General features: G+C 46.0%; 1 protein-coding gene across 3 annotated transcripts in view; it reads left to right on the forward strand.

Moving 5' to 3' along the window:
• LOC122625173 overlaps positions 1 to 12,264 on the forward strand; it is a 112,070-nt gene that overhangs the window by 72,273 nt on the left and 27,533 nt on the right. For all 3 annotated transcript variants that reach the window (XM_043805128.1, XM_043805130.1, XM_043805129.1), the window contains exon 3: positions 9,337 to 9,459. The gene's annotated coding sequence lies outside the window, so the exon portion shown is untranslated. The remainder of the gene's footprint in view (positions 1 to 9,336; positions 9,460 to 12,264) is intronic.

The raw sequence follows: 12,264 nt of genomic DNA on the forward strand, positions 1-12,264 counted from the left end.
ATCCTCAACGATATCAGTGCTATCATGTTGGTTTTGCGTTTGGCGTCCGGGCGTCCTGGCGAAAGTTTACCATACGCTCGATGCGCCATGTTGCATTAGAGTCGGCCAACTATGATGCCCCGCACCCATTATGCCATTATACGAGTGCTCTGCCACGCCCCCATATCGGGGGCCATCGCCTTGACATAGAAACATGTGTTTGTGTTTCATTTTTTGTAAAGCATTTTGGCAAAATGCCATTATAATTATACATTGCGCTGGCTGACTGGCTGGCTGGCTATATACGTATACGAAAGCGAATACGAATGCGAATACGTATGGATGGAGTCAGTCTGGTATGTTTCATGCCACGAGTGCTGCCTGACAAAAACAGAGTTGGCCAAATCAGCAGCAGCAGCAGCGGCAGCAGCAGGAACCACAGTAACAACCACGGCAACAACCACACCATCACGAACAACAATCAACGATGGTTGTTTGCTGGTTGTTTGTTGTTGTTTGTTACTGTTTGTTGTCGCTGGCATTGTTCTTGTCGCTGTTTGGCGTTTGCATGGCAAATAAATCAAATTGCTTTTTAAATGGAATGGTGAAACGTGGGCTGCCATGAGTGTGAGTGCAAGTGTGAGTGTGAGTGTGAATGTGAGTGTGAGTGCAAGTGTGAGTGCGAGGGAGCAGCAAAAAGCCAAACGAACACCGAAGCCGAATAAAACGAAAACGGTTTCCAGATTTAACCGCCAGCTTCCCGCATTTCACTTATTTCCTTTGATATATACATCTATATATCTATATGTACGTATGTATAGTATGTATGCTTTTTCATTTTCGCACCTGGTTTTTGTAATCAACATTTTCGACCAGCGGAAGACTTTTTAAATCGCTTCAATCAATTTAAAGAAGACCGCACTGCCAAGTGACGATGCTAGCCAAAGTTAATGACCTATTCAGAGATGGAGTGTCTCGTCTCTGTGGCATCTGGTATGATGGCATGATGCATTTTTAGCATCAGCCATGCGAGACGCCTGCCCCATCCCATCCCAGCCCATCCCAGCCCATCCCATCCTATCCCATCTCATTGCCTTCCGCTCCTGTCCTCTGTTGCCTGTTTCAGCTGCTGATGCTGATGCTTTTGCTGTTGCCAACTGCAGTGAAAAGTGACAAGTGCTTGTCCGATATTTCGGCCCACAAAGGAGCTGGATGGGCATGGGCATGGGCATGGCGATGAGCGTGGGCATGGGTATGGGGATGTGGATGTGGAAAGGAGATGGGTGGCTTGGAGATTGGAGAATGTGTCCCAGCGCCGGCGACAGCCAGCCAACAACAATCCTTCTACTTGCTGCTGCTGCTGCTGCTGCCGCCCCCCGGCGGGAATATGAATACCGATTCTCGACAATGGAATGGGAACACCGGGAGCGAAACAAAGATCTTTGGCATTAGCCAAGGACACACAGGACGACTTGCATTGTGGGACGATGATGGCGACCTGGCAGTGCGATGTGATAAGTCACCAAAAAGTGCCCAACGAGACGAACTTTTTGAGTGCTCACAATGGGGCACTCCTTTTACTTTGCCACGGATAACGCCGAAAGTGAACTCTAATGGAATTTGGCCAGACGCAGTGTGTTGACCAGCTCAACAAAAGCGGCCAAACATATCGGTATTTCTGTAGACTTCCAAGCCAGTTACTTTTGACTCCATTGAACTGGAGGTTTATTCATGAACCCCAAATTCTCATTACTATATGTGTAACTTTACCTTCAGAAATGCTACAAAAATGTAGAGAACAAAGAAATTTAAATTTCGGAATCAGGTAGACGTTAGTGACGAAGAAAGAAAAAAGTGCAAAGCAGACTACTAAATATTCGCAATAACACGAAAATCTGCTGTGTTCTGATTATACACAGGTGACTAGCAAGCCGAAAGGATATCAACTCAATATGCAAACTGTAATAATTTTGTTCAAACAAAGAACATAACGCAATAGAATTGCCAAATCCAACTGTTTACGTTTACTTAGTCGAATGTGAAATTTGTTTGAAAGTTTGAACGGTGCAATAGTCAGTAATGTTTTAGCTCTATAGCAGATATTCGCTTGAGCAATTTTCCCTTTTAGCGATTTCTATTTAGGTGGCGAATTTAGAACAGAAGTAGAACGTATCCTTCACTCAACCAAACCGACTTCCCATCGACATCGACCTATCTCAAATTCCACTGTAATGAAAACGAGTAAATTAAACTCCGCTTAATTTCCCCTGCTGTTAAGAAGTACAAGCTCTTTGAGCTATTTCCCGGATCATGTCTCCATCCATTAAATGCTGCCACATCCACATCCACACCGCACCGCACCCTGCGAGTCCTCACAAACTCCACCCCCATTATCCTTCGACACCTCCGAACTCGCCGAACTCTCCGCCTGCTGCCTGCTGCCTGCTGAGACGAAATGCTTAATTGCACGCAAAACCGCAGTAGCTATTAAAATTGTAGTGCCGTATACGTAAACGAGAAAGTATGGGTACAACGCGATTTACATTAATTTGATTTCGTTTATTATTTGGAACGTTACGTTGTATGCCCATGTGGCCATGTGGCGATGTGGCCATGTGCCGTGTGCCATGTATGTAGAGGTAGTGCCCCCTCCCTGTTTTTCACATCCTAGGATCGCTCGTTCGCTGGCTAGTTGGTTGGTTGGTTGGATGGCTGGTCCGTTCGTGAGGTTTGCACGTAACTTAAATGGGCGGTTTTGGCCTGACTCGCTTGATTAAATCGCCGAAATGAATTTTGCTGGGAAAGAGTCCACAGCTGGACGATGGCGCCACTGAAACTTGTATAAAGCGCCGAGCTCCATTAAGCCCAAGTCAGATCGTAATCTATCCATAGTCGCCCCAAGTGAATTACGAACACACCCAGTGAGCAGTGATCTGGTAGTACGCACTGCTGGGTTTAGGATTAATGGAAAAAAGCCGTTCTCGCTTTCAATTTTTTGTTCAGTTGCTCGCTGTCACAAACAAATCACAAAGGCAAGAAGGGATTTTCCGCCATTCTAACCGCCCACAATACACCTAAATAATTGGTTATGAAATCAGTTGGGACATTGCAAGTTTCTCAAATACTTAATCATACGTGTCAGTTGGGAGCCACTTTATGAAACTGCATCCGTACGGCAAATGTGTGTAAAAGTATGCAACAAATGCCGTTGTCTATTATAGTTTACCATGTATTATTGCATACGTTTATGCAGCTTTATGAGGAGTTTCATTTTAAAGTAGCTTGTAATATTTTCGAATGTGTTGATCGCAATGCTTCGCAGCAGGATTGTATGCAGCAGCTTATGCCATAAAGCAGTAGAGAGGACTTGCGCAGAGCAAAGGTCCTGCAGAGATTCAATAGCGAAATCCGCTTGGTTTTAACGACTTACGTCGTTTCGCTCAAATAAGATAAACTGGGCGAAAAGCTCTTGGGGATTGGGGATTTCGCATCAGGCATTCCTCTTATCTGCTTGCTTCCTTTTTTTTCGCAGTTGTAGTCGGAGACTGCAACGCTAGATTTTTAATGCCCCGCACCAACGGAATGGAGGGAGCAAAAGTTAAATTTTATGTTCGAAATTTTTATTGCTTTTCATTTTTGTCATGCTCTTCCCAATCGCAAGTGTCCGACAACTAAAATAAGTTGGCGTAACTCCGACAACGAATACGGTCACCAATACTTCCCTTTCCTTCCCCAACTAGCCCACAAGATGCCGTGTCCGTCGATTCTTGTCCTTTCGAATGACGCTTTACACTAAAAGTAAACGTGTCGGAGGCACTGGCGAAATATCCATAAAATGAACCAAGTTAGCACGTGACCCTCTATAAACCCAAACGGACGGGTGAGATGCCAACTTACAACATTTACCAAGTTTGCCCGTTCTCAGTGTTTGGCCCACCGTCGTGGGATGAACACTTCCAGAAAACCAACATCGGTTTTAGTACCTAATTGTATTTAAATTTTCAATTGGCCTTTTCATCCATTACGATTTATAGGCAATTTCAAATTCAAATACCAGCTGTGAAGTTGAAAAAAACATTGCTAGCAAGGCAAGCTATTTATTTATTATCACTTAATACCATTGCTGTGATTTTACTTATCTTCATCTTTATATCTTTATAATAAAATCAATGACCATATAATCAATATTTATTTTCCACTTACAAGAATGGATTTGTATTTAACAGATGATTATATCTCTATCTATATGTGATGCAAGTCGAAATAGCTTAGATATGCAGTTGAAAATACTTTCAAGTGTAGGTTCCCAAACTTAGTGTAATAGTTGTTTGCAAAATCGCGCATGTTTTCCAGGAACTTTCCTTCTTTTTTTATTTACCAATGTGGTGGAACTTCTTCACACCTTAAATGCGTATTTTTACTACTTCCAGAACTATACCAAATATCACAAAGTTCCCTCTAAAGTTCTGAGAAAACGTCCCTTTGTTGTCGAATGTGTAAACTCAGCGCACTCGTTCTGCTATTTTTGCTTGAAGTGTACGAAATAAATCAGTTCACCACAGCATTTCTCCGCCTCTTCAAAATACATTAAAATTCCGCGGCTACGCTCACGAAATCAATTTATGCCAGACCAGTGAAATCATATACAAACCAAAGGCAAAGCCTCAAAAACCGACCCAAGTCTCCAATGAATACCTTCTTAAATGGCATCATAATTAATAGCACTTAATATCAATAAATTATTTGCAATGCGTGACAGGTGAGAGCTGGCATTTGCTTTTGCTATGCTTTTGCTTTGCATTTGCTTTCCTTTGCTTTGCTTTTGCTGAGAGGCCGAAAAGCGAAAAACTTGGCATCGACAGCTGTCCCTTCCGCGTAATAAAGCCGACACGCCCCCAGGATAAGGCTTACCATTACCTAGAACACCCCCTTCATCACGGGGCGTCGGAAAAATGTGTAATAACAACATCATCCTCTCAGCCTTAGCCTCCTCCTCTCAGGCTTAGCCTCCTCCTTCTGCTCCGCCACCAGCCACATCTCATCCTCAGCCTCTCCAGCCGCGGGGGCCATTCGAAATTCTCCATCAACAAGGCCGCCAGCTAGGAGGTTTTGACACCAGACGCCAGACGCCCGACGCCCAGTCGAGTGGCGATGAAGAGGGGCGGCACGTCGCACGCGAGAAGAGGCCATCAAGTGTTTTAATTAGCCCACCCAGACCATAGACCATAGACCATCCCATACCATCCCATGCCATCTCATACTATCCCGCCACACCATACTACTATCCACTCCACGGACCAGATGCCTTTCCGTGCCCCCGTTTCTGTTCCTGTTCCTGTTTCTGCTTCAGTTTCTATGCCTCTTTGCCACTTCGCCTCCCTGCCCCCTGCCCCTCTGCCTCTGTGCCATGCCCAGCGAAGACCGACACCGCCTGTCGGTAATTTATGTTTTATTTATGCAAAGATATTGCGGTCCGGCACGGTCCGGTCCGTTCCGTTCCGTTTCTGTCCTGTGCTGCCCTGTCCTGCCCTGTCCTGTCCTGTTCACTTCCGTGCCGCGCTCCTCGACACTGGCAGATGTGAAATGTGAAGTGAAGTTCAGTACTATATTTGTTCGGGGGAGCGAGTGAGGGCCCCGCGTTGGGCGCCACATTTCGCTGGGCTACGCGTTAATATGCAACATTGTTTAACTGATTGCAGTGGCCGGCGTCTAACGAACCCGTTAGCGGTTTTGCCCCGTCGGATCTGGAGGGTTTTCGGTTTTGAGGCGGGCTAAATTATCAGGGTGTTCCTAGCTGCCATTCCCTCCCCACTGAAACGCGAATAATGCCGATATTATAGAGTGGCTAATGTTCGAGGCTTCCGCGTTCGTGGAAGTGGAACCCTCGAAAATGGTTTTACTGACCCCAGACAAGGAACAGCGACGAGGGGGTCAAAAGTGGCCAAATATATTGGGTTACATCGAAGAGTGATTATGTTAATTTAGCATTCGCCTTTGGAATTTATTCATAACACTCTATGTTTATGCTGAGATAAGAAGAGTATGCCATATACGATGTGTTGCTTTGGAAGCTTGAGTTCGGATCCTCGAGTTGGTGTACACATTATATTATGGCTTTAAAAGCAAAAAGCCTATGTGTTATGTGCATGATGTGCATGTGAAGCCTGTAATAATGCGAAATTGATTGATACACATAACTGACAGCGAAAAAAAAAACGAAAACGAAAACCGCTGGCCATAAATCAACATGACCTGCAGAATTTCACTACCTTTGAAGGTTTCACAACAATTTAAATGGCCACTTACTTTGTGTTTAACAAACAGCTCGTTGAGGTGGCAGTGCCTTTAAGTTGCAACTTTAATTGCCTGCAATTCCGCCGAAAAAGGGCACACAAATACATTCTGTTAGCAGCCGGGAAATTTGCACAGCTCTCAAACTGTGAGCCGATTTCCTCAAAAGTTCAGTCCGGAAAGAAACCCCACAGCATTTCGCCCCCTCCGTTGCCCCCACTTTCCCGACATGATGCAGTTTATTATACTCGGGCTTTCTGGCGCATCTCCCCGGTTTTTGCAGCATTCCCCCATGCAAACAGTGCAATTTAAAGTACTTATTTTTAATCCCGACGCTCGTAGTAGTTTATTAATTTTTAGTTTTTAACGTGCTCTTTTCTTGCAGTCAAAGTTGCCAGGCTTGTAGTTAGCAGCTTGGGATATTTACACAAATAAGAAACGCAACCTGTAAATGATCAAAACACTTAAAAATACTTAAAAAGTTCTCCGATTTCATTTCAAACATGTTTACACACTGTTTATTATGCATGTACTTACTTGCTTGCTAGATCAAAAAATGTGAATTTAATGATGCTTTGGCAACTGAATTGCCCATCACGACGGCTCTTTGATCAAATTTCCACTGGGTGGGAATCCCTATTAGAGGGTCCTTGGAATCACTCATTCTGTTTGCGCCCCGTAAAACCTCAGCCTCTCGTCCTTCCGCGCGCCCATTTCCCCTGTGGCACGCCTTGCGCCTAAGTGCAATGTTGCATTTTTCGCCAACACCTGTTATTTTTGTTTTGATGCATTACAAACTTGGAGGCAGGCACTTGGCGACGACTCGCGACGATGATGTCGTTACTTCGATGGCGACACCCAGCCAAGCCAATTGCATTCTGAATTCATCCCTGCTGAATTTGCCACCTTCACCTCCACCTTCACCACCTCCTCCCTGTCATCTTCAACGCAGGTTGTCGAGCGGCTCATGGAAAAGTAGACGGATAGACGGCGAAGGACAATATTTGTGCTAACCACCCATCACTCCCACCACCCACCACCCACTTCCACCCAACTGCCTCCCCGCACAAAAAGCGCCCGTAATTGCTTATGCAAATTTTCGCTGCAGTTTTCAACGCAGCCATGTACCTTTAATTCGCAGCCCATGCCCATGCCCAGAACCAGACCCAAAGCCAAAGCCAAACTCAAACCCGAACCCAAACCCAAAGCCAAACCCAAACTCGAATCCAAAGCCAAAGTCGAACCCCCACGGAAAAGGTGGAAGCAAAGTGCAGCTCGCTCGATGTGCCAGGAGACGTCCCCTTCGTCCAAGCCCGATGAAGTTCGCCCTCCCAGCCAGGATGGGATGGCCAGGATGGGCAGGATAGCAACGGCTGCATCTGATTCCCTGACTCCTGGCAGAAGGCACTTTAACGCGGTTTGCAAATTGTGTGGCTGGCAAAGCAACCGCAGTTCAGCACGCAGATGGAGCAATCTTTGGCCCGAGATTGTAGCCCGCAAATATGATGGTCTTAAAGTGAAGCGAACGTTTTCATATCAATATTAAAGTGGTTTGGCAATGTTTATAAAAGCACGAACACGTTTAGCTTCCCTGCTGGAAAGTTGATATCGAATTCTTGACTCAGAGGCAATCTTATGCTACCATTCTACTCATATAACTCCATCTGTGTACAAGTTAACGTACACCTATAGTTTCAAGGCACTCGAACCTTCTACGAGTGTGCTCTATGTGTGGACAATGCATTGTGGCTGATGATCCTCCAGCTGCTCCGACCTTCCCTCCCTCCGCGAGTCGATAAGCCGAACCCTCGCCCTATAGCTTATAATGAACAGAATGTTTATTCGATAACGGAGTTCCATTGAATTAATATCGTATCGGGCGAATGGAATGGAATGCAATGTGCCGGCGTGCAAGAGGGTAGGATGCGGATGCCAATGGGATGGGATGGGATGGATGGGATGGGATGTGTATGAGCCGGAAGATGGGGGTTGCTTTTTTGCAATACCATCCGCCGCTGCTGCCGCAATCGCGGACCCCTGTTGCTGATTCTATTGCTCTATGGCTATGGCTATTGATGTTCCTGTTCCTGTTTCTGTTTCTGCCTCTGTCCCCGTTCGCGTTCGCGTTGCACGTTACCAGGACAGCTGTCGTCGTGACAATGCAGTGGCTTCTATTCCAGCTCTAGCTGTTGCTGTTGCTGTTGCATTTGCAGCTGCAGCTGTCGCAGCACCCTCGTCCCTGCCCTCTTCCCTGCCCTCGTCCTTCGTCCTTCGTCCTTGCATGCGCTCGCTCGCTTCCTGTTTGCCATTTTTGCGCTGAAATAAATCCATCGTCAGTCCAGCAGCAGAAACACTGACACTCGCACACGTCGGACAACCGGAATCGCTGGCAGAGCTACACAGCACAGCAGCTAGCACTGCACATCCAGAACACCCAGCGAGCACCAGGTACGAAAGGTATCACGGGGTATCACACGGGCATCACGCGGGTAACCCCCTAATCAGCATGGAGCCCAACTGCTGGGCTACCCCGGTCTCCCAGGAGCACCACTTAATTGGCTGCACCTGTCAATCAGCATCGCTCGTTCCTCGGCGCCTCGTCGCCTCACGTGCTCGCGTGCTGTAAGACTAGTGTGCATTCGGTTACGGATGGCATAGATGGGTTCGATTCCATTCGATTCGACGAGGGGTGCGGATATATACGGGATTCGGGTGAATGGGAATTCAGGGATATGGGTAAATGGGGATATGGGTATTCAGGGATTCAGGGATATGGGGATATCGGGATATGATGGGTTACGGATGGGAGGCACGCTCGATTAGGCGCCTAATGGGCGACCACTAACAGTTGATCGCCGCCAACACATTCCAGCGCCATGAGCTTTCCATTTCACGGCGCCCTTTGTGCTGTGCCCAATTCGACGGCTTGTTTTCACTTCACGTGCGAGCGTCACTTGGCGTCACTTGGCGTCAACCGTGAAAGGGGCTAATTAGAATTAAATTTAGGTATCTATGTACGGGGTGAAACTCACTGACTTTACCTCTTTGTTCTGCTGCATCTTTCAGGGTGTCCTCGTTCGGCAATCGTCATGGTCCTTCAAGCCAAAGGCATAAAAACTGACACAAACAGGAGCAAACAACACACGTGAATTGCAAAAGGACGAAGGAACTAATTGCACAACAAACCTGGTAAGTTTCATATTGTAAATACTGCAAATTTCATTAACTAAGTGTGCTAATTAACTTTCAATTAAGTTAGTTGTGGGTGGAAAATATTTCACTTCGGGGGAAATCCAATCTGAATATTTGTATTTCCCGCTGGGCGAAAACATATTCACTTTAGAGCGCAAAAAATGCCCACCTGTTACACACAATTTCGCCGAACTTTTCAAATAATTTTCAATCACTTTTATTGCAAGTTGAACCTGGTGTTTGGCCCCAAAGTGGATGTGAGTTGTCACGATTTCGCCATTTACTATAATGGATATTAAAGCAGATAATAGAATGGAATAGTATTCATTTCTGCCCCCACACAACAGTACAGCAGTACACATGCCAGCCATTAGGAGGTGCTCCTCAAATTAGCAATAATTCATTATAGTTATGGCCGCGGCAATAAGTTTGAAATTTATATAGCTCCCCCAAGATGTTGCAGAAGTTGGCAGGACTTGTTTATTTCGAAACTTTCAAATAGTTTGCAATTGGCGAGATAATGGATTTACTACTTGCGTGTGCCGAATCCGAATCCGATTGCGTTTTCGCTTTCGTTTTCGTTTCGCTTATCGCACAATCGAGTTTTCGAACTCATGATAAATCGCTTGGCGATAGTGAGTTCATAATTTATTTGATGCATGTGTAGCATGTGTGGCATGTGTGGCCTGTGTGGCGTTGCACGTGTGCCACATTGGATGTAGCGATATTGGGATATTGGAAAACGCAGCGCGTTGGTGTAATTGAGCATTTTTATGGTCGCTTGACAGATAATTGTGGCCCAGGGGGCGGACATTGGGATTGGTTGTTAATTTACTTGTCACGCACGTGCCGCTCCCATTGTCCAAGAGACTAACTTATCTTAATGACTATGGCTCCGACTCTGACTACGACTATGTGTGTATCTGTGAATGCAAAAGTATAACTGTGCACCATATATGTATGTACATGGCCCACGGCCCGGATGCGTCCTCTATCCCACGGAATCTCGATCCCATTTGTGGCATACAAATCCAATGATGTGCCCTCTTCTCCCCTTCACTTGTCCGCCTCTTCCGGTGGCTGTGGCAACAATAGTGGCAATGCAACTGCGGCATAATGTTGCATATATGTATGTATGTATCGGGGATTATGGAAAATAAAATATATTTAGAAGGAGCGAAAGAACACGGAGAAAGTGATAACTATTATTGCAATCCTCGAGTGCACTCGACTATCCGTTACCCGTTGCTCAGTTGAAGAAATGCAAGCGGGAACGCGACTTTTATACGGACGGACAAGCGTACGGACAAACGTAAGGAGATACGGATTCGGCTAGTGATCCTGACCTCAATATATATACTTTATAAGGTCGGAAAAGCTTCTACCTACCTATTACGTACCTTTCAGCGATTCTAACATTCCACTTTACTCTAAAAGTAACGGGTATAAATAGATGTACATACATTCAACTCGGTGCTAAAGAGTTTTTGTTTTGACAAAACGGTAAAAGGAGAGAGACGGTGCAAAAGATATAATTATTAATTTTCCAGTTCTGCCCAATGCCTAAGCTTGTAGCTCTTGAAAGCAGAAAAGTGTAAACTGCACAAAAACAGCAAGAACAAATAATTAAAATGCTTGTAAAGATGTCAAAACAGCATTTAATTGTGTTTTTCACAAAAATTTGTTGCTGTTTGCGCACACAAACCGACGCCTTGCGCCATTGGGTCAACCCGTTTGCAACTTTGTTTCCAAGTCCAAGTAAGCAATAATGAATTTATGCGCAACAAAAGTAAATGAAAAGCAACTGCACGGCCTTTTTCGCAGTGAAATTGGGAGCACAGGACTAAAAACAAAAAGGATGCTGGCAAAAACCGCAATGAAGGCCATCAGGTCAAGCCGGAAAAACAAGAACAAGAACGAGAACAGAAATAAGAACAAAAACAAGAACACTAGCACCAGCACGAGCACGAGCAGCAGATCATCTTTTGCCACTTACTCGCCCCGAAACAAATGGCAAACAGGTGTAAAAATGGTTAAGAGAAAAGTAAATGGGGAAAATGTGTTTCGACGTGGCAGCAGTAGAAGTGACCCAAGGGCCAAGTCCTCCGACCACCGACCTGCGACCTGCTACCAGCTACCTGCGGCCTAAAATTATTAAATTCCGAAACGGCGATTAAAAAGTACAACGAAGGGGTGCAAGGCGGCCTTGTATAGAATACGAGAATATGACAGGGTGAAAAGCCCCCTGACTCGCCTGCTGCCCCCCCACATTTCCAGCACCGCGCCTTCTTCGTTTGCCTTCTGCATCGTCGCAGGGCTGACAAATCCAGCACAGATGGGGCTTGGGGAAAAAATAGAATGGGAAATGGGGAATGGGGAAAAACACTGGGGCTCGGGGACCAAAAATAACAAAAGCCTCAAAAGCCATTGAAAAACGGTTGCCCAGGCCGGCGGTCTTGACCGTTCACTTCTCGTACCTCCGACATTCAACGGCCCACAGCACACGGCACACAGTCCACAGCCCACAGCCCATAGGCCACGTCCAACATGCTACACCCTACACCCTGCACCCTACATCCTAGAGACCACTTCCCACAGACCACTTCCCACTTCCCACATCCCACATGGCCACATGGCCACCACGTCCTGGTCCCCTGAGCTCATGTCAGCGTGGGCCTCTTTTTCGGCTGGTGGGTTGCTCGGCTCTCGGGTTGAACCGATAAGCCTGCAAATGTTACAACTGATTGTCCCGCCTGTATGTTGGGGACACCGAAAGTAGGAGTGCGAGTGGGACTGGGATTG

The sequence above is a fragment of the Drosophila teissieri genome, chromosome X, assembly GCF_016746235.2.
Source record: "Drosophila teissieri strain GT53w chromosome X, Prin_Dtei_1.1, whole genome shotgun sequence".
Classification (NCBI taxonomy): Eukaryota; Metazoa; Arthropoda; class Insecta; order Diptera; family Drosophilidae; genus Drosophila; species Drosophila teissieri.